Source organism: Heterodontus francisci, unplaced genomic scaffold, assembly GCF_036365525.1.
Source record: "Heterodontus francisci isolate sHetFra1 unplaced genomic scaffold, sHetFra1.hap1 HAP1_SCAFFOLD_241, whole genome shotgun sequence".
Classification (NCBI taxonomy): Eukaryota; Metazoa; Chordata; class Chondrichthyes; order Heterodontiformes; family Heterodontidae; genus Heterodontus; species Heterodontus francisci.
In genome coordinates, this window is record NW_027142246.1 from 1,908,063 (window position 1) to 1,928,340 (window position 20,278).

A 20,278-nucleotide genomic window follows, 5' to 3' on the forward strand; every position below is an offset into this window, starting at 1 on the left:
GTGTGGGAGTAATTCTAAATATGTCAGTGTCTGTTACTGTGTGTGAGTGTGGGATTTATTCTGTATCTGTCAATGTCTGTTACTGTATGTGAGTGTGGGATTAAGTCTGTCTCTATCCGTGTCTGTTACTGTGTGTGATTGTGGGATTAATTCTATATCTGTCAGTGTCTGTTACTGTATGTGAGTGTGGGATTAAGTCTGTCTCTATCCGTGTCTGTTACTGTGTGTGAGTGTGGGATTAATTCTGTATCAGTCAGTGTCTGTTACTCTATTTGAGTGTGCGATTAATTCTCTAACTGTCAGTGTCTGTTACCTTGTGTGATTGTGGGATTAATTCTGTATCTGTCAGTGTCTGTTACGGTGTGAGAGTGTGGGATTAATTCTGTATCTGTCAGTGTCTGTTACTGCGTGTGAGTGTGGGATTAAGTCTGTATCTGTCACGTGTCTGTTACTGTGTGTGATTGTGGGATTAATTCTCTATCTGTCAGTGTCGTTAATCTGTTTTTGTGCCCGAATAATTCTCTAGCTGTTAGTGTCTGGTACGGTATTTGAGTGTGGGATTAGTTCTCTATCTGTCAGTTTCTGGTACTGTGTGTGAGTGTGGGATTATTTCTGTATCTGTCCGTGTCTGTTACTGTATTTGAGTGTGGGATTAATTCTGTATCTGTCAGTGTCTGTTACTGTGTGTGAGTGTGGGATTAATTCTGTATCTGTCAGTGTCTGTTAATGAGTGTGAGTGTGGGATTAATTCTGTATCTGTCAGTGTCTGTTACTGTATGTGAGTGTGGGATTAAGTCTGTCTCGATCCGTGTCTGTTACTGTGTGTGAGTGTGGGATTAATTCTGTATCAGTCAGTGTCTGTTACTCTATTTGAGTGTGCGATTAATTCTCCAACTGTCAGTGTCTGTCACCATGTGTGATTGTGGGATTCATTCTGTATCTGTCAGTGTCTATTACGGTGTGAGAGTGTGGGATTAATTCTGTATCTGTCAGTGTCTGTTACTGTGTGTGAGTGTGGGATTAATTCTGTATCTGTCAGTGTCTGTTACTGTGTGTGTGGGAGTAATTCTCTATCTGTCAGTGTCTGTTACTGTGTGTGAGTGTGGGATTAATTCTCTCTCTGTCAGTTTCTGGTACTGTGTGTGAGTGTTGGATTAATTCTGCATCTGTCAGTGTATGTTACTGTATTTGAGTGTGGGATTAATTCTGTATCTGTCAGTGTCTGTTACTTTTCGTGAGTGTGGGATTAATTCTCTATCTGTCAGTGTCTGTTACTGTGTGTGAGTGTGGGATTAATTCTGTATCAGTCAATGTCTGTGACTGTATGTGAGTGTGGGATTAAGTCTGGCTCTATCCGTGTCTGTTACTGTGTGTGAGTGTGGGATTAATTCTGTATCAGTCAGTATCTGTTACTGTGTGTGATTGTGGGATTAATTCTGTATCTGTCAGTGTCTGTTACTGTGTGTGAGTGTGGGATTAATTCTGTATCAGTCAGTGTCTGTTACTCTATTTGAGTGTGCGATTAATTCTCTAACTGTCAGTGTCTGTTACCGTGTGTGATTGTGGGATTAATTCAGTATCTGGCAGTATCTGTTATGGTGTGTGAATGTGGGATCAGTTCTGTATCTGTCAGTGTCAGTTACTGTGTGTGAGTGTGGGATTAAGTCTGTATCTGTCACGTGTCTGTTACTGTGTGTGATTGTGGGATTAATTCTGTATCTGTCATTGTCGTTAATCTGTTTTAGTGCCCGATTAATTCTCTATCTGTTAGTGTCTGGTACGGTATTTGAGTGTGGGATTAGTTCTCTATCTGTCAGTTTCTGGTACTGTGTGTGAGTGTGGGATTAATTCTGTATCTGTTAGTTTCTGTTACTGTATTTGAGTGTGGGATTAATTCTATATCTGTCAGTGTCTGTTACTGTGTGTGATTGTGGGATTAATTCTGTATAAATCAGTGTCTGTTACTGTATGTGAGTGTGGGATTAAGTCTGTCTCTATCCGTGTCTGTTACTGTGTGTGAGTGTGGGATTAATTCTGTATCAGTCAGTGGCTTTTACTCCATTTGAGTGTGCGATTAATTCTCTAACTGTCACTGTCTGTTACCTTGTGTGATTGTGGGATTAATTCTGTATCTGTCAGTGTCTGTTACTCTATTTGAGTGTGCGATTAATTCTCTAACTGTCAGTGTCTGTTACCGTGTGTGATTGTGGGATTAATTCAGTATCTGGCAGTATCTGTTATGGTGTGTGAATGTGGGATCAGTTCTGTATCTGTCAGTGTCTGTTACTGTGTGTGAGTGTGGGATTAATTCTGTATCTGTCAGTGTCTGTTACTGTGTGTGAGTGTGGGATTAATTCTGTCTCTGTCAGTTTCTGGTACTGTGTGTGAGTGTTGGATTAATTCTGCATCTGTCAGTGTCTGTTACTGTATTTGATTGTGGGATTAATTCTGTATCTGTCAGTGTCTGTTACTTTTCGTGAGTGTGGGATTAATTCTGTCTGTCAGTGTCTGTTACTGTGTGTGAGTGTGGGATTAATTCTGTATCTGTCAATGTCTGTTACTGTATGTGAGTGTGGGATTAAGTCTGGCACTATCCGTGTCTGTTACTGTGTGTGAGTGTGGGATTAATTCTGTATCAGTCAGTATCTGTTACTGTGTGTGATTGTGGGATTAATTCTGTATCTGTCAGTGTCTGTTACTGTGTGTGAGTGTGGGATTAATTCTGTATCCGTCAGTGTCTGTTACTCTATTTGAGTGTGCGATGAATTCTCTAACTGTCAGTGTCTGTTACCGTGTGTGATTGTGGGATTAATTCAGTATCTGGCAGTATCTGTTACGGTGTGTGAGTGTGGTATCAGTTCTGTCTCTGTCAGTGTCAGTTACTGTGTGTGAGTTTAGGATTAATTCTGTATCTGCCAGTGTCTGTTACAGTGTGAGAGTGTGGGATTAATTCTGTATCTGTCAGTGTCTGTTACTGTGTGTGAGTGTGGGATTAATTCTGTATCTGTCAGTGTCTGTTACTGTGTGTGAGTGTGGGATTAATTCTGTATCTGTCAGTGTCTGTTACTGTGTGTGAGTGTGGGATCAATTTTGTATCTGTCATTGTCTGCTACTGTGAGTGAGGGATTAATTCTGTATCTGTCAGTGTCTGCAAGTGTGTGAGTGTTAGATTAATTCTGTATCTGTCAGTGTCTGTTACTGTGTGTGAGTGTGAGATTAAGTCTGTATCTGTCACGTGTCTGTTACTGTGTGTGATTGTGGGATTAATTCTGTATCTGTCAGTGTCGTTAATCTGTTTTAGTGCCCGATTAATTCTCCATCTGTTAGTGTCTGGTACGGTATTTGAGTGTGGGATTAGTTCTCTATCTGTCAGTTTCTGGTACTGTGTGTGAGTGTGGGATTAAGTCTGTCTCTATCCGTGTCTGTTACTGTGTGTGAGTGTGGGATTAATTCTGTATCAGTCAGTGTCTGTTACACTATTTGAATGTGCGATTAATTCTCTAACTGTCAGTTTCTGTTACCGTGTGTGATTATGGGATTAATTCTGTATCTGTCAGTGTCTGTTACGGTGTGAGAGTGTGGGATTAATTCTGTATCTGTCAGTGTCTGTTTCTGCGTGTGCGTGTGGGAGTAATTCTAAATATGTCAGTGTCTGTTACTGTGTGTGAGTGTGGGATTTATTCTGTATCTGTCAATGTCTGTTACTGTATGTGAGTGTGGGATTAAGTCTGTCTCTATCCGTGTCTGTTACTGTGTGTGATTGTGGGATTAATTCTATATCTGTCAGTGTCTGTTACTGTATGTGAGTGTGGGATTAAGTCTGTCTCTATCCGTGTCTGTTACTGTGTGTGAGTGTGGGATTAATTCTGTATCAGTCAGTGTCTGTTACTCTATTTGAGTGTGCGATTAATTCTCTAACTGTCAGTGTCTGTTACCTTGTGTGATTGTGGGATTAATTCTGTATCTGTCAGTGTCTGTTACGGTGTGAGAGTGTGGGATTAATTCTGTATCTGTCAGTGTCTGTTACTGCGTGTGAGTGTGGGATTAAGTCTGTATCTGTCACGTGTCTGTTACTGTGTGTGATTGTGGGATTAATTCTCTATCTGTCAGTGTCGTTAATCTGTTTTTGTGCCCGAATAATTCTCTAGCTGTTAGTGTCTGGTACGGTATTTGAGTGTGGGATTAGTTCTCTATCTGTCAGTTTCTGGTACTGTGTGTGAGTGTGGGATTATTTCTGTATCTGTCCGTGTCTGTTACTGTATTTGAGTGTGGGATTAATTCTGTATCTGTCAGTGTCTGTTACTGTGTGTGAGTGTGGGATTTATTCTGTATCTGTCAGTGTCTGTTAATGAGTGTGAGTGTGGGATTAATTCTGTATCTGTCAGTGTCTGTTACTGTATGTGAGTGTGGGATTAAGTCTGTCTCGATCCGTGTCTGTTACTGTGTGTGAGTGTGGGATTAATTCTGTATCAGTCAGTGTCTGTTACTCTATTTGAGTGTGCGATTAATTCTCCAACTGTCAGTGTCTGTCACCATGTGTGATTGTGGGATTCATTCTGTATCTGTCAGTGTCTATTACGGTGTGAGAGTGTGGGATTAATTCTGTATCTGTCAGTGTCTGTTACTGTGTGTGAGTGTGGGATTAATTCTGTATCTGTCAGTGTCTGTTACTGTGTGTGTGGGAGTAATTCTCTATCTGTCAGTGTCTGTTACTGTGTGTGAGTGTGGGATTAATTCTCTCTCTGTCAGTTTCTGGTACTGTGTGTGAGTGTTGGATTAATTCTGCATCTGTCAGTGTATGTTACTGTATTTGAGTGTGGGATTAATTCTGTATCTGTCAGTGTCTGTTACTTTTCGTGAGTGTGGGATTAATTCTGTATCTGTCAGTGTCTGTTACTGTGTGTGAGTGTGGGATTAATTCTGTATCAGTCAATGTCTGTGACTGTATGTGAGTGTGGGATTAAGTCTGGCTCTATCCGTGTCTGTTACTGTGTGTGAGTGTGGGATTAATTCTGTATCAGTCAGTATCTGTTACTGTGTGTGATTGTGGGATTAATTCTGTATCTGTCAGTGTCTGTTACTGTGTGTGAGTGTGGGATTAATTCTGTATCAGTCAGTGTCTGTTACTCTATTTGAGTGTGCGATTAATTCTCTAACTGTCAGTGTCTGTTACCGTGTGTGATTGTGGGATTAATTCAGTATCTGGCAGTATCTGTTATGGTGTGTGAATGTGGGATCAGTTCTGTATCTGTCAGTGTCAGTTACTGTGTGTGAGTGTGGGATTAAGTCTGTATCTGTCACGTGTCTGTTACTGTGTGTGATTGTGGGATTAATTCTGTATCTGTCATTGTCGTTAATCTGTTTTAGTGCCCGATTAATTCTCTATCTGTTAGTGTCTGGTACGGTATTTGAGTGTGGGATTAGTTCTCTATCTGTCAGTTTCTGGTACTGTGTGTGAGTGTGGGATTAATTCTGTATCTGTTAGTTTCTGTTACTGTATTTGAGTGTGGGATTAATTCTATATCTGTCAGTGTCTGTTACTGTGTGTGATTGTGGGATTAATTCTGTATAAATCAGTGTCTGTTACTGTATGTGAGTGTGGGATTAAGTCTGTCTCTATCCGTGTCTGTTACTGTGTGTGAGTGTGGGATTAATTCTGTATCAGTCAGTGGCTTTTACTCCATTTGAGTGTGCGATTAATTCTCTAACTGTCACTGTCTGTTACCTTGTGTGATTGTGGGATTAATTCTGTATCTGTCAGTGTCTGTTACGGTGTGAGAGTGTGGGATTAAATCTGTATCTGTCAGTGTCTGTTACTGTGTGTGAGTGTGGGATTAATTCTGTATCTGTCAGTGTCTGTTACTGTGCGTGTGTGTGGGAGTAATTCTATGTATGTCAGAGTCTGTTACTGTGTGTGAATGTGGGATTAATTCTGTATCTGTCAATGTCTGTTACTGTATGTGAGTGTGGGATTAAGTCAGGCTCTATCCGTGTCTGTTACTGTGTGTGAGTGTGGGATTAATTCTGTATCAGTCTGTATCTGTTAGTGTGTGTGATTGTGGGATTAATGCTGTATCTGTCAGTGTCTGTTACTGTGTGTGAGTGTGGGATTAATTCTGAATCAGTCAGTGTCTGTTACGGTGTGAGAGTGTGGGATTAATTCTGTATCTGTCAGTGTCTGTTGTGGTGTGAGAGTGTGGGATTAATTCTGTATCTGTCACTGTCTGTTACTGTGTGTGAGTGTGGGATTAATTCTGTATCTGTCAGTGTCTGTTACTGTGTGTGTGTGTGGGAGTAATTCTATATCTGTCAGTGTCTGTTACTGTGTTTGAGTGTGGGATTAATTCTCTATCTGTCAGTGTGTGTTACTGTGTGTGAGTGTGGGATTAATTCTGTATCTGTCAGTGTCTGTTAAACTGTGTGAGTGCCGGATTAATTCACTATCTGTTAGTGTCTGGTACTGTATGTGAGTGTGGGATCTGTTCTCTATCTGTCAGTTTCTGGTACTGTGTGTGAGTGTGGGATGAACTCTGCATCTGTTGCTGTCTGTTACTGTGTGTGAGTGTGGGATTAATTCTGTATCTGTCATTTTCTGGTACTGTGTGTGAGTGTGGGATTAATTCTGCTTCTGTCAGTGTCTGATACTGTATTTGAGTGTGGGATTAATTCTGTATATGTCAGTGTCTGTTACTTTTCGTGAGTGTGGGATTAATTCCGTATCTGTGAGTGTCTGTTATTGTGTGTGAGTGTGGGATTAATTCTGTATCAGTCAATGTCTGTTACTGCATGTGAGTGTGGGATTAAGTCTGGCTCTATCCGTGTCTGTTACTGTGTGTGAGTGCGGGATTAATTCTGTATCAGTCAGTATCTGTTACTGTGTGTGATTGTGGGATTAGTTCTGTATCTGTCAGTGTCTGTTACTGTGTGTGAGTGTGGGATTATTTCTGTATCTGTCAATGTCTGTTACTGTATGTGACTGTGGGATTAAGTCTGGCTCTATCCGTGTCTGTTACTGTGTGTGTGTGTGGGAGTAATTCTATGTATGTCAGTGTCTGATATTGCGTGTGAGTGTGGGATTAATGCTCTATCTGTCTGTGTTTGGTACTGAGTGTGAGTGTGGGATTAATTCTGCATCTGTCAGTGTCTGTTAATCTGTGTGAGTGCCGGATTAATTCTCTATCTGTCATTGTCTGGTACTGTATGTGAGTGTGGGATCAGTTCTCTATCTGTCAGTTTCTTGTACTGTGTGTGAGTGTGGGATGAACTCTGCATCTGTCACTGTCTGTTGCCGTGAGTGAGTGTGGGATTAATTCTGATACGACAGTGTTTGTTACTGTGTGTGAGTGTGAGGTTAGTTCTCTATCTGTCAGTGTCTGTTACTGTGTGTGAGTGTGGGATTAATTCTGTATCTGTCAGTGTCTGTTACTGTGTGTGAGTGTGGGAATAATTCTGTCTCTATCCGTGTCTGTTACTGTGTGTGTGTGGGGGATTAATTCTATATCTGTCAGTGTCTGTTCTTGCGTGTGAGTGTGGGAGTAATTCTCTATCTGTCAGTGTCTGTTACTGTGTGTGAGTGTGGGATTAATTCTGTCTCTGTCAGTTTCTGGTACTGTGTGTGAGTGTGGGATTAATTCTGCATCTGTCAGTGTCTGTTACTGTATTTGAGTGTGGGATTAATTCTGTATCTGTCAGTGTCTGTTACTTTTCGTGAGTGTGGGATTAATTCTGTATCTGCCAGTGTCTGTTAAACTGTGTGAGTGCCGGATTAATTCTCTATCTGTCAGTGTCTTGTACTGTATGTGAGTGTGGGATCAGTTCTCTATCTGTCAGTTTCTGGTACTGTGTATGAGTGTGGGATGAACTCTGCATCTGTCACTGTCTGTTACCGTGAGTGAGTGTGGGATTAATTCTGATTCGACAGTGTTTGTTACTGTGTGTGAGTGTGAGGTAGTTCTCTATCTGTCAGTGTCTGTTACTGTGTGTGAGTGTGGGATTCATTCTGTATCTGTCAGTGTATGTTACTGTGTGTGATTGTGGGAATAATTCTGTCTCTATCCGTGTCTGTTACTGTGTGTGTGTGTGGGATTAATTCTGTATCTGTCAGTGTCGTTAATCTGATTTAGTGCCAGATTAATTCTCTATCTGTTAGTGTCTGGTACTGTGTGTGAGTGTGGGATTAATTCTGTATCTGTCAGTGTCTGTTAGTGTATTTGAGTGTGGGATTAATTCTGTATCTGTCAGTGTCTGTTACTGTGTGTGAGTGTGGGATTAACTCTGCATCTGTCAGTGTCTGTTACTGTATTTGAATGTGGGATTCATTCTGTATCTGTCAGCGTCGTTACTGTGTGTGAGTGTTGGATTAATTCTGTTTCTGTCAGTGTCTGTTACTGAGTGTTAGTGTGGGATTAATTCTGATTCTGTCAGTGTCTGTTACTGTATGTGAGTGTGGGATTAAGTCTGTCTCTATCCGTGTCTGTTACTGTGTGTGAGTGTGGGATTAATTCTGTATCAGTCAGTGTCTGTTACACTATTTGAGTGTGCGATTAATTCTCTAACTGTCAGTTTCTGTTACCGTGTGTGATTATGGGATTAATTCTGTATCTGTCAGTGTCTGTTACGGTGTGAGAGTGTGGGATTAATTCTGTATCTGTCAGTGTCTGTTACTGCGTGTGCGTGTGGGAGTAATTCTAAATATGTCAGTGTCTGTTACTGTGTGTGAGTGTGGGATTTATTCTGTATCTGTCAATGTCTGTTACTGTATGTGAGTGTGGGATTAAGTCTGTCTCTATCCGTGTCTGTTACTGTGTGTGAGAGTGGGATTAATTCTGTATCAGTCAGTGTCTGTTACTCTATTTGAGTGTGCGATTAATTCTCTAACTGTCAGTGTCTGTTACGGTGTGAGAGTGTGGGATTAATTCTGTATCTGTCAGTGTCTCTTACTGTTTGTGAGTGTGGGATTAATTCTGTATCTGTCAGTGTCTATTACTGTGTGTGTGTGTGGGAGTAATTCTATATATGTCAGTGTCTGTTATTGCGTGTGAGTGTGGGATTAATTCTCTATCTGTTAGTGTGTGATACTGTGTGTGAGTGTGGGATTAATTCTGTATCTGTCAGTGTCTATTAATCTGTGTGAGTGCCGGATTAATTCTCTATCTGTCAGTGTCTGGTACTGTATGTGAGTGTGGGATCAGTTCTCTATCTGTCAGTTTCTGGGACTGTGAGTGAGTGTGGGAAGAACTCTGCATCTGTCACTGTCTGTTACCGTGAGTGAGTGTGGGATTAATTCTGATTCGACAGTGTTTGTTACTGTGTGTGAGTGTGGTGTTAGTTCTGTATCTGTCAGTGTCTGTTACTGTGTGTGAGTGTGGAAATAATTCTGTCTCTATCCGTGTCTGTTACTGTGTGTGTGTGTGGGATTAATTCTCTATCTGTCAGTGTCTGTTCTTGCGTGTGAGTGTGGGAGTAATTCTCTATCTGTCAGTGTCTGTTACTGTGTGTGAGTGTGGGATTAATTCTGTCTCTGTCAGTTTCTGGCACTGTGTGTGAGTGTGGGATTTATTCTGCATCTGTCAGTGTCTGTTACTGTATTTGAGTGTGGGATTAATTCTGCATCTGTCAGTGTCTGTGACTTATCGTGAGTGTGGGATTAATTCTGTCTCTGTCAGTGTCTGTTACTGTGTGTGAGTGTGGGATTAATTCTGTATCTGTCAATGTCTGTTACTGTATGTGAGTGTGGGATTAAGTCTGGCTCTATCCGTGTCTGTAACTGTGTGTGAGTGTGGGGTTAATTCTGTATCAGTCACTATCTGTTACTGTGTGTGATTGTGGGATTAATTCTGTATCTGTCAGTGTCTGTTACTGTGTGTGAGTGTGGGATTAATTCTGTATCAGTCAGTGTCTGTTACTCTATTTGAGTGTGCGATTAATTCTCTAACTGTCAGTGTCTGTTACCGATGTGATTGTGGGATTAATTCAGTATCTGGCAGTATCTGTTACGGTGTGTGAGTGTGGGATCAGTTCTGTATCTGTCAGTGTCAGTTACTGTGTGTGAGTGTGGGATTAATTCTGTATCTGCCAGTGTCTGTTACGGTGTGAGAGTGTGGGATTAATTCTCTATCTGTCAGTTTCTGGTACTGTGTATGAGTGTGGGATGAACTCTGCATCTGTCACTGTCTGTTACCGTGAGTGAGTGTGGGATTAATTCTGATTCGACAGTGTTTGTTACTGTGTGTGAGTGTGAGGTAGTTCTCTATCTGTCAGTGTCTGTTACTGTGTGTGAGTGTGGGATTAATTCTGCATCTGTCAGTGTCTGTTATTGTTTGTGATTGTGGGAATAATTCTGTCTCTATCCGTGTCTGTTACTGTGTGTGTGTGTGGGATTAATTCTGTATCTGTCAGTGTCGTTAATCTGATTTAGTGCCAGATTAATTCTCTATCTGTTAGTGTCTGGTACTGTGTGTGAGTGTGGGATTAATTCTTTATTTGTCAGTGTCTGTTAGTGTATTTGAGTGTGGGATTAATTCTGTATCTGTCAGTGTCTGTTACTGTGTGTGAGTGTGGGATTAACTCTGTATCTGTCAGTGTCTGTTACTGTATTTGAATGTGGGATTCATTCTGTATCTGTCAGTGTCGTTACTGTGTGTGAGTGTGGGATTAATTCTGATTCTGTCAGTGTCTGTTACTGTATGTGAGTGTGGGATTAAGTCTGTCTCTATCCGTGTCTGTTACTGTGTGTGAGTGTGGGATTAATTCTGTATCAGTCAGTGTCTGTTACACTATTTGAGTGTGCGATTAATTCTCTAACTGTCAGTTTCTGTGACCGTGTGTGATTATGGGATTAATTCTGTATCTGTCAGTGTCTGTTACGGTGTGAGAGTGTGGGATTAATTCTGTATCTGTCAGTGTCTGTTACTGCGTGAGCGTGTGGGAGTAATTCTAAATATGTCAGTGTCTGTTACTGTGTGTGAGTGTGGGATTTATTCTGTATCTGTCAATGTCTGTTACTGTATGTGAGTGTGGGATTAAGTCTGTCTCTATCCGTGTCTGTTACTGTGTGTGAGACTGGGATTAATTCTGTATCAGTCAGTGTCTGTTACTCTATTTGAGTGTGCGATTAATTCTCTAACTGTCAGTGTCAGTTACCGATGTGATTGTGGGATTAATTCAGTATCTGGCAGTATCTGTTACGGTGTGTGAGTGTGGGATCAGTTCTGTATCTGTCAGTGTCAGTTACTGTGTGTGAGTGTGGGATTAATTCTGTATCTGCCAGTGTCTGTTACGGTGTGAGAGTGTGGGATTAATTCTGTATCTGTCAGTGTCTGTTACTATGTGTGAGTGTGGGATTAATTCTGTATCTGTCAGTGTCTGTTACTGTGTGTGAGTGTGGGATCAATTTTGTATCTGACATTGTCTGCTACTGTGAGTGAGGGATTAATTCTGTATCTGTCAGTGTATGCAAGTGTGTGAGTGTTAGATTAATTCTGTATCTGTCAGTGTCTGTTATTGTGTGTGAGTGTGGGGTTAAGTCTGTATCTGTCACGTGTCTGTTACTGTGTGCGATTGTGGGATTAATTCTGTATCTGTCAGTGTCGTTAATCTGTTTTAGTGCCCGATTAATTCTCTATCTGTTAGTGTCTGGTGCGGTATTTGAGTGTGGGATTAGTTCTCTATCTGTCAGTGTCTGTTGTTGTATGTGAATGTGGGATTAATTCTTTGTCTGTCAGTGTCTGTTACTGTGTGTGAGTGCGGGATTAATTCTGTATCTGTCAGTGTCTGTTACTGTGATTGAGTGTGGGATTAATTCTGTATCTGTCAGTGTCTGTTACTGTATGTGAGTGTGGGATTAAGTCTGCTTCTGTCAGTGTCTGTAACTGTGTGTGAGTGTGGCATTAATTCTCTATCTGTCAGTGTCTGTTACTGTGTGTGAGTGCGGGTTTAATTCTGTATCTGTCATTGTCTGTTAATGTTTTTGAGTGTGGGATTAATTCTGATTCTGTCGGTGCCTGTTACTGTGTGTGAGTGTGGCATTAATTCTCTATCTGTCAGTGTCTGTTACTGTATGTGAGTGTGGGATTAATTCTGTATCTGTCATTGTCTGTTAATGTATTTCAGTGTGGGATGAATTCTGCATCTGTCAGTGTCTGTTACCGTGTGTGAGTGTGGGATTAATTCTGACTCGACAGTGTTTGTTACTGTGTGTGAGTGTGAGGTTAGTTCTCTATCTGTCAGTGTCTGTTACTGTGTGTTAGTGTGAGGATAATTCTGTATCTGTCAGTCTCTGTTACTGTGTGTGAGTGCGGGATTAATTCTGTATCTGTCATTGTCTGTTAATGTATTTGAGTGTGGGATTAATTCTGATTCTGTCGGTGCCTGTTACTGTGTGTGAGTGTGGGATTAATTCTGTATCTGTCAGTGTCTGTTACTGTGTGTGAGTGTGGGATTAATTCTGTATCTGTCAGTGTCTGTTATTGTATGTGAGTGTGGGATTAATTCTGCATCTGTCAGTGTCTGTTACTGTATGTGAGTTGGGATTAAGTCTGATTTTGTCATTGTCTGTAACTGTGTGTGAGTGTGGCATTAATTCCCTATCTGTCAGTGTCGGTTACTGTGTGTGAGTGCGGGATTAATTCTGTATCTGTCATTGTCTGTTAATGTATTTGAGTGTGGGATTAATTCTGATTCTGTCGGTGCCTGTTACTGTGTGTGAGTGTGGCATTAATTCTCTATCTGTCAGTGTCTGTTACTGTGTGTGAGTGCGGGATTAATTCTTTATCTGTCATTGTCTGTTAATGTATGTCAGTTTGGGATTAATTCTGCATCTGTCACTGTCTGTTACCGTGTGTGAGTCTGGGATTAATTCTGACTCGACACTGTTTGTTACTGTGTGTGAGTGTGAGGTTAGTTCTCTATCTGTCAGTGTCTGTTACTGTGTGTTAGTGTGGGAGTAATTCTATATATGTCAGTGTCTGTTATTGCGTGTGAGTGTGGGATTAATTCTCTATCTGTCAGTGTGTGATACTGTGTGTGAGTGTGGGATTAATTCTGTATCTGTCAGTGTCTATTAATCTGTGTGAGTGCCGGATTAATTCTCTATCTGTCAGTGTCTGGTACTGTATGTGAGTGTGGGATCAGTTCTCTATCTGTCAGTTTCTGGGACTGTGAGTGAGTGTGGGAAGAACTCTGCATCTGTCACTGTCTGTTACCGTGAGTGATTGTGGGATTAATTCTGATTCGACAGTGTTTGTTACTGTGTGTGAGTGTGAGGTTAGTTCTCTATCTGTCAGTGTCTGTTACTGTGTGTGAGTGTGGGATTAGTTCTGTATCTGTCAGTGTCTGTTACTGTGTGTGAGTGTGGGAATAATTCTGTCCCTATCCGTGTCTGTTACTGTGTGTGTGTGTGGGATTAATTCTATATCTGTCAGTGTCTGTTCTTGCGTGTGAGTGTGGGAGTAATTCTCTATCTGTCAGTGTCTGTTACTGTGTGTGAGTGTGGGATTAATTCTGTCTCTGTCAGTTTCTGGCACTGTGTGTGAGTGTGGGATTTATTCTGCATCTGTCAGTGTCTGTTACTGTATTTGAGTGTGGGATTAATTCTGCATCTGACAGTGTCTGTTACTTATCGTGAGTGTGGGATTAATTCTGTCTCTGTCAGTGTCTGTTACTGTGTGTGAGTGTGGGATTAATTCTGTATCTGTCAATGTCTGTTACTGTATGTGAGTGTGGGATTAAGTCTGGCTCTATCCGTGTCTGTAACTGTGTGTGAGTGTGGGGTTAATTCTGTATCAGTCAGTATCTGTTACTGTGTGTGATTGTGGGATTAATTCTGTATCTGTCAGTGTCTGTTACTGTGTGTGAGTGTGGGATTAATTCTGTATCAGTCAGTGTCTGTTACTCTATTTGAGTGTGCGATTAATTCTCTAACTGTCAGTGTCTGTTACCGATGTGATTGTGGGATTAATTCAGTATCTGGCAGTATCTGTTACGGTGTGTGAGTGTGGGATCAGTTCTGTATCTGTCAGTGTCAGTTACTGTGTGTGAGTGTGGGATTAATTCTGTATCTGCCAGTGTCTGTTACGGTGTGAGAGTGTGGGATTAATTCTCTATCTGTCAGTTTCTGGTACTGTGTATGAGTGTGGGATGAACTCTGCATCTGTCACTGTCTGTTACCGTGAGTGAGTGTGGGATTAATTCTGATTCGACAGTGTTTGTTACTGTGTGTGAGTGTGAGGTAGTTCTCTATCTGTCAGTGTCTGTTACTGTGTGTGAGTGTGGGATTCATTCTGTATCTGTCAGTGTATGTTACTGTGTGTGATTGTGGGAATAATTCTGTCTCTATCCGTGTCTGTTACTGTGTGTGTGTGTGGGATTAATTCTGTATCTGTCAGTGTCGTTAATCTGATTTAGTGCCAGATTAATTCTCTATCTGTTAATGTCTGGTACTGTGTGTGAGTGTGGGATTAATTCTGTATTTGTCAGTGTCTGTTAGTGTATTTGAGTGTGGGATTAATTCTGTATCTGTCAGTGTCTGTTACTGTGTGTGAGTGTGGGATTAACTCTGTATCTGTCAGTGTCTGTTACTGTATTTGAATGTGGGATTCATTCTGTATCTGTCAGTGTCGTTACTGTGTGTGAGTGTTGGATTAATTCTGTATCTGTCAGTGTCTGTTACTGAGTGTTAGTGTGGGATTAATTCTGATTCTGTCAGTGTCTGTTACTGTATGTGAGTGTGGGATTAAGTCTGTCTCTATCCGTGTCTGTTACTGTGAGTGAGTGTGGGATTAATTCTGTATCAGTCAGTGTCTGTTACACTATTTGAGTGTGCGATTAATTCTCTAACTGTCAGTTTCTGTTACCGTGTGAGATTATGGGATTAATTCTGTATCTGTCAGTGTCTGTTACGGTGTGAGAGTGTGGGATTAATTCTGTATCTGTCAGTGTCTGTTACTGCATGTGCGTGTGGGAGTAATTCTAAATATGTCAGTGTCTGTTACTGTGTGTGAGTGTGGGATTTATTCTGTATCTGTCAATGTCTGTTACTGTATGTGAGTGTGGGATTAAGTCTGTCTCTATCCGTGTCTGTTACTGTGTGTGAGAGTGGGATTAATTCTGTATCAGTCAGTGTCTGTTACTCTATTTGAGTGTGCGATTAATTCTCTAACTGTCAGTGTCAGTTACCGATGTGATTGTGGGATTAATTCAGTATCTGGCAGTATCTGTTACGGTGTGTGAGTGTGGGATCAGTTCTGTATCTGTCAGTGTCAGTTACTGTGTGTGAGTGTGGGATTAATTCTGTATCTGCCAGTGTCTGTTACGGTGTGAGAGTGTGGGATTAATTCTGTATCTGTCAGTGTCTGTTACTATGTGTGAGTGTGGGATTAATTCTGTATCTGTCAGTGTCTGTTACTGTGTGTGAGTGTGGGATCAATTTTGTATCTGACATTGTCTGCTACTGTGAGTGAGGGATTAATTCTGTATCTGTCAGTGTCTGCAAGTGTGTGAGTGTTAGATTAATTCTGTATCTGTCAGTGTCTGTTATTGTGTGTGAGTGTGGGGTTAAGTCTGTATCTGTCACGTGTCTGTTACTGTGTGCGATTGTGGGATTAATTCTGTATCTGTCAGTGTCGTTAATCTGTTTTAGTGCCCGATTAATTCTCTATCTGTTAGTGTCTGGTGCGGTATTTGAGTGTGGGATTAGTTCTCTATCTGTCAGTGTCTGTTGTTGTATGTGAATGTGGGATTAATTATTTGTCTGTCAGTGTCTGTTACTGTGTGTGAGTGCGGGATTAATTCTGCATCTGTCAGTGTCTGTTACTGTGATTGAGTGTGGGATTAAGTCTGCTTCTGTCAGTGTCTGTAACTGTGTGTGAATGTGGCATTAATTCTGTATCTGTCATTGTCTGTTAATGTATTTGAGTGTGGGATTAATTCTGATTCTGTCGGTGCCTGTTACTGTGTGTGAGTGTGGCATTAATTCTCTATCTGTCAGTGTCTGTTACTGTGTGTGAGTGCGGGATTAATTCTGTATCTGTCATTGTCTGTTAATGTATGTGAGTGTGGGATTAAGTCTGCTTCTGTCAGTGTCTGTTACTGTGTGTGAGTGCGGGATTAATTCTGTATCTGTCATTGTCTGTTAATGTATTTGAGTGTGGGATTAATTCTGATTCTGTCGGTGCCTGTTACTGTGTGTGAGTGTGGCATTAATTCTCTATCTGTCAGTGTCTGTTACTGTGTGTGAGTGCGGGATTAATTCTGTATCTGTCATTGTCTGTTAATGTATTTCAGTGTGGGATGAATTCTGCATCTGTCAGTGTCTGTTACCGTGTGTGAGTGTGGGATTAATTCTGACTCGACAGTGTTTGTTACTGTGTGTGAGTGTGAGGTTAGTTCTCTATCTGTCAGTGTCTGTTACTGTGTGTTAGTGTGAGGTTAATTCTGTATCTGTCAGTCTCTGTTACTGTGTGTGAGTGCGGGATTAATTCTGTATCTGTCATTGTCTGTTAATGTATTTGAGTGTGGGATTAATTCTGATTCTGTCGGTGCCTGTTACTGTGTGTGAGTGTGGGATTAATTCTGTATCTGTCAGTGTCTGTTACTGTGTGTGAGTGTGGGATTAATTCTGTATCTGTCAGTGTCTGTTATTGTATGTGAGTGTGGGATTAATTCTGCATCTGTCAGTGTCTGTTACTGTATGTGAGTTGGGATTAAGTCTGATTTTGTCAGTGTCTGTTACTGTGTGTGAGTGTGGCATTAATTCTCTATCTGTCAGTGTCTGTTACTGTGTGTGAGTGCGGGATTAATTCTGTATCTGTCATTGTCTGTTAATGTATTTGAGTGTGGGATTAATTCTGATTCTGTCGGTGCCTGTTACTGTGTGTGAGTGTGGCATTAATTCTCTATCTGTCAGTGTCTGTTACTGTGTGTGAGTGCGGGATTAATTCTGTATCTGTCATTGTCTGTTAATGTATGTCAGTTTGGGATTAATTCTGCATCTGTCACTGTCTGTTACCGTGTGTGAGTCTGGGATTAATTCTGACTCGACACTGTTTGTTACTGTGTGTGAGTGTGAGGTTAGTTCTCTATCTGTCAGTGTCTGTTACTGTGTGTTAGTGTGGGAGTAATTCTATATATGTCAGTGTCTGTTATTGCGTGTGAGTGTGGGATTAATTCTCTATCTGTCAGTGTGTGATACTGTGTGTGAGTGTGGGATTAATTCTGTATCTGTCAGTGTCTATTAATCTGTGTGAGTGCCGGATTAATTCTCTATCTGTCAGTGTCTGGTACTGTGTGTGAGTGTGGGATCAGTTCTCTATCTGTCAGTTTCTGGGACTGTGAGTGAGTGTGGGAAGAACTCTGCATCTGTCACTGTCTGTTACCGTGAGTGAGTGTGGGATTAATTCTGATTCGACAGTGTTTGTTACTGTGTGTGAGTGTGAGGTTAGTTCTCTATCTGTCAGTGTCTGTTACTGTGTGTGAGTGTGGGATTAGTTCTGTATCTGTCAGTGTCTGTTACTGTGTGTGAGTGTGGGAATAATTCTGTCTCTATCCGTGTCTGTTACTGTGTGTGTGTGTGGGATTAATTCTATATCTGTCAGTGTCTGTTCTTGCGTGTGAGTGTGGGAGTAATTCTCTATCTGTCAGTGTCTGTTACTGTGTGTGAGTGTGGGATTAATTCTGTCTCTGTCAGTTTCTGGCACTGTGTGTGAGTGTGGGATTTATTCTGCATCTGTCAGTGTCTGTTACTGTATTTGAGTGTGGGATTAATTCTGAATCTGTCAGTGTCTGTTACTTATCGTGAGTGTGGGATTAATTCTGTCTCTGTCAGTGTCTGTTACTGTGTGTGAGTGTGGGATTAATTCTGTATCTGTCAATGTCTGTTACTGTATGTGAGTGTGGGATTAAGTCTGGCTCTATCCGTGTCTGTAACTGTGTGTGAGTGTGGGGTTAATTCTGTATCAGTCAGTATCTGTTACTGTGTGTGATTGTGGGATTAATTCTGTATCTGTCAGTGTCTGTTACTGTGTGTGAGTGTGGGATTAATTCTGTATCAGTCAGTGTCTGTTACTCTATTTGAGTGTGCGATTAATTCTCTAACTGTCAGTGTCTGTTACCGATGTGATTGTGGGATTAATTCAGTATCTGGCAGTATCTGTTACGGTGTGTGAGTGTGGGATCAGTTCTGTATCTGTCAGTGTCAGATACTGTGTGTGAGTGTGGGATTAATTCTGTATCTGCCAGTGTCTGTTACGGTGTGAGAGTGTGGGATTAATTCTCTATCTGTCAGTTTCTGGTACTGTGTATGAGTGTGGGATGAACTCTGCATCTGTCAGTGTCTGTTACTGTGTGTGAGTGTGGGATTCATTCTGTATCTGTCAGTGTATGTTACTGTGTGTGATTGTGGGAATAATTCTGTCTCTATCCGTGTCTGTTACTGTGTGTGTGTGTGGGATTAATTCTGTATCTGTCAGTGTCGTTAATCTGATTTAGTGCCAGATTAATTCTCTATCTGTTAGTGTCTGGTACTGTGTGTGAGTGTGGGATTAATTCTGGATTTGTCAGTGTCTGTTGGTGTATTTGAGTGTGGGATTAATTCTGTATCTGTCAGTGTCTGTTACTGTGTGTGAGTGTGGGATTAACTCTGTATCTGTCAGTGTCTGTTACTGTATTTGAATGTGGGATTCATTCTGTATCTGTCAGTGTCGTTACTGTGTGTGAGTGTTGGATTAATTCTGTATCTGTCAGTGTCTGTTACTGAGTGTTAGTGTGGGATTAATTCTGATTCTGTCAGTTTCTGTTACTGTATGTGAGTGTGGGATTAAGTCTGTCTCTATCCGTGTCTGTTACTGTGTGTGAGTGTGGGATTAATTCTGTATCAGTCAGTGTCTGTTACACTATTTGAGTGTGCGATTAATTCTCTAACTGTCAGTTTCTGTTACCGTGTGTGATTATGGGATTAATTCTGTATCTGTCAGTGTCTGTTACGGTGTGAGAGTGTGGGATTAATTCTGTATCTGTCAGTGTCTGTTACTGCGTGTGCGTGTGGGAGTAATTCTAAATATGTCAGTGTCTGTTACTGTGTGTGAGTGTGGGATTTATTCTGTATCTGTCAATGTCTGTTACTGTATGTGAGTGTGGGATTAAGTCTGTCTCTATCCGTGTCTGTTACTGTGTGTGAGAGTGGGATTAATTCTGTATCAGTCAGTGTCTGTTACTCTATTTGAGTGTGCGATTAATTCTCTAACTGTCAGTGTTAGTTACCGATGTGATTGTGGGATTAATTCAGTATCTGGCAGTATCTGTTACGGTGTGTGAGTGTGTGATCAGTTCTGTATCTGTCAGTGTCAGTTACTGTGTGTGAGTGTGGGATTAATTCTGTATCTGTCAGTGTCTGTTACTATGTGTGAGTGTGGGATTAATTCTGTATCTGTCAGTGTCTGTTACTGTGTGTGAGTGTGGGATCAATTCTGTATCTGACATTGTCTGCTACTGTGAGTGAGGGATTAATTCTGTATCTGTCAGTGTCTGCAAGTGTGTGAGTGTTAGATTAATTCTGTATCTGTCAGTGTCTGTTATTGTGTGTGAGTGTGGGGTTAAGTCTGTATCTATCACGTGTCTGTTACTGTGTGCGATTGTGGGATTAATTCTGTATCTGTCAGTGTCGTTAATCTGTTTTAGTGCCCGATTAATTCTCTATCAGTTAGTGTCTGGTGCGGTATTTGAGTGTGGGATTAGTTCTCTATCTGTCAGTGTCTGTTGTTGTATGTGAATGTGGGATTAATTCTTTGTCTGTCAGTGTCTGTTACTGTGTGTGAGTGCGGGATTAATTCTGTATCTGTCAGTGTCTGTTACTGTGATTGAGTGTGGGATTAATTCTGTATCTGTCAGTGTCTGTTACTGTATGTGAGTGTGGGATTAAGTCTGTTTCTGTCAGTGTCTGTAACTGTGTGTGAGTGTGGCATTAATTCTCTATCTGTCAGTGTCTCTTACTGTGTGTGAGTGCGGGTTTAATTCTGTATCTGTCATTGTCTGTTAATGTATTTGAGTGTGGGATTAATTCTGATTCTGTCGGTGCCTGTTACTGTGTGTGAGTGTGGCATTAATTCTCTATCTGTCAGTGTCTGTTACTGTGTGTGAGTGCGGGATTAATTCTTTATCTGTCATTGTCTTTTAATGTATTTCAGTGTGGGATGAATTCTGCATCTGTCAGTGTCTGTTACCGTGTGTGAGTGTGGGATTAATTCTGACTCGACAGTGTTTGTTACTGTGTGTGAGTGTGAGGTTA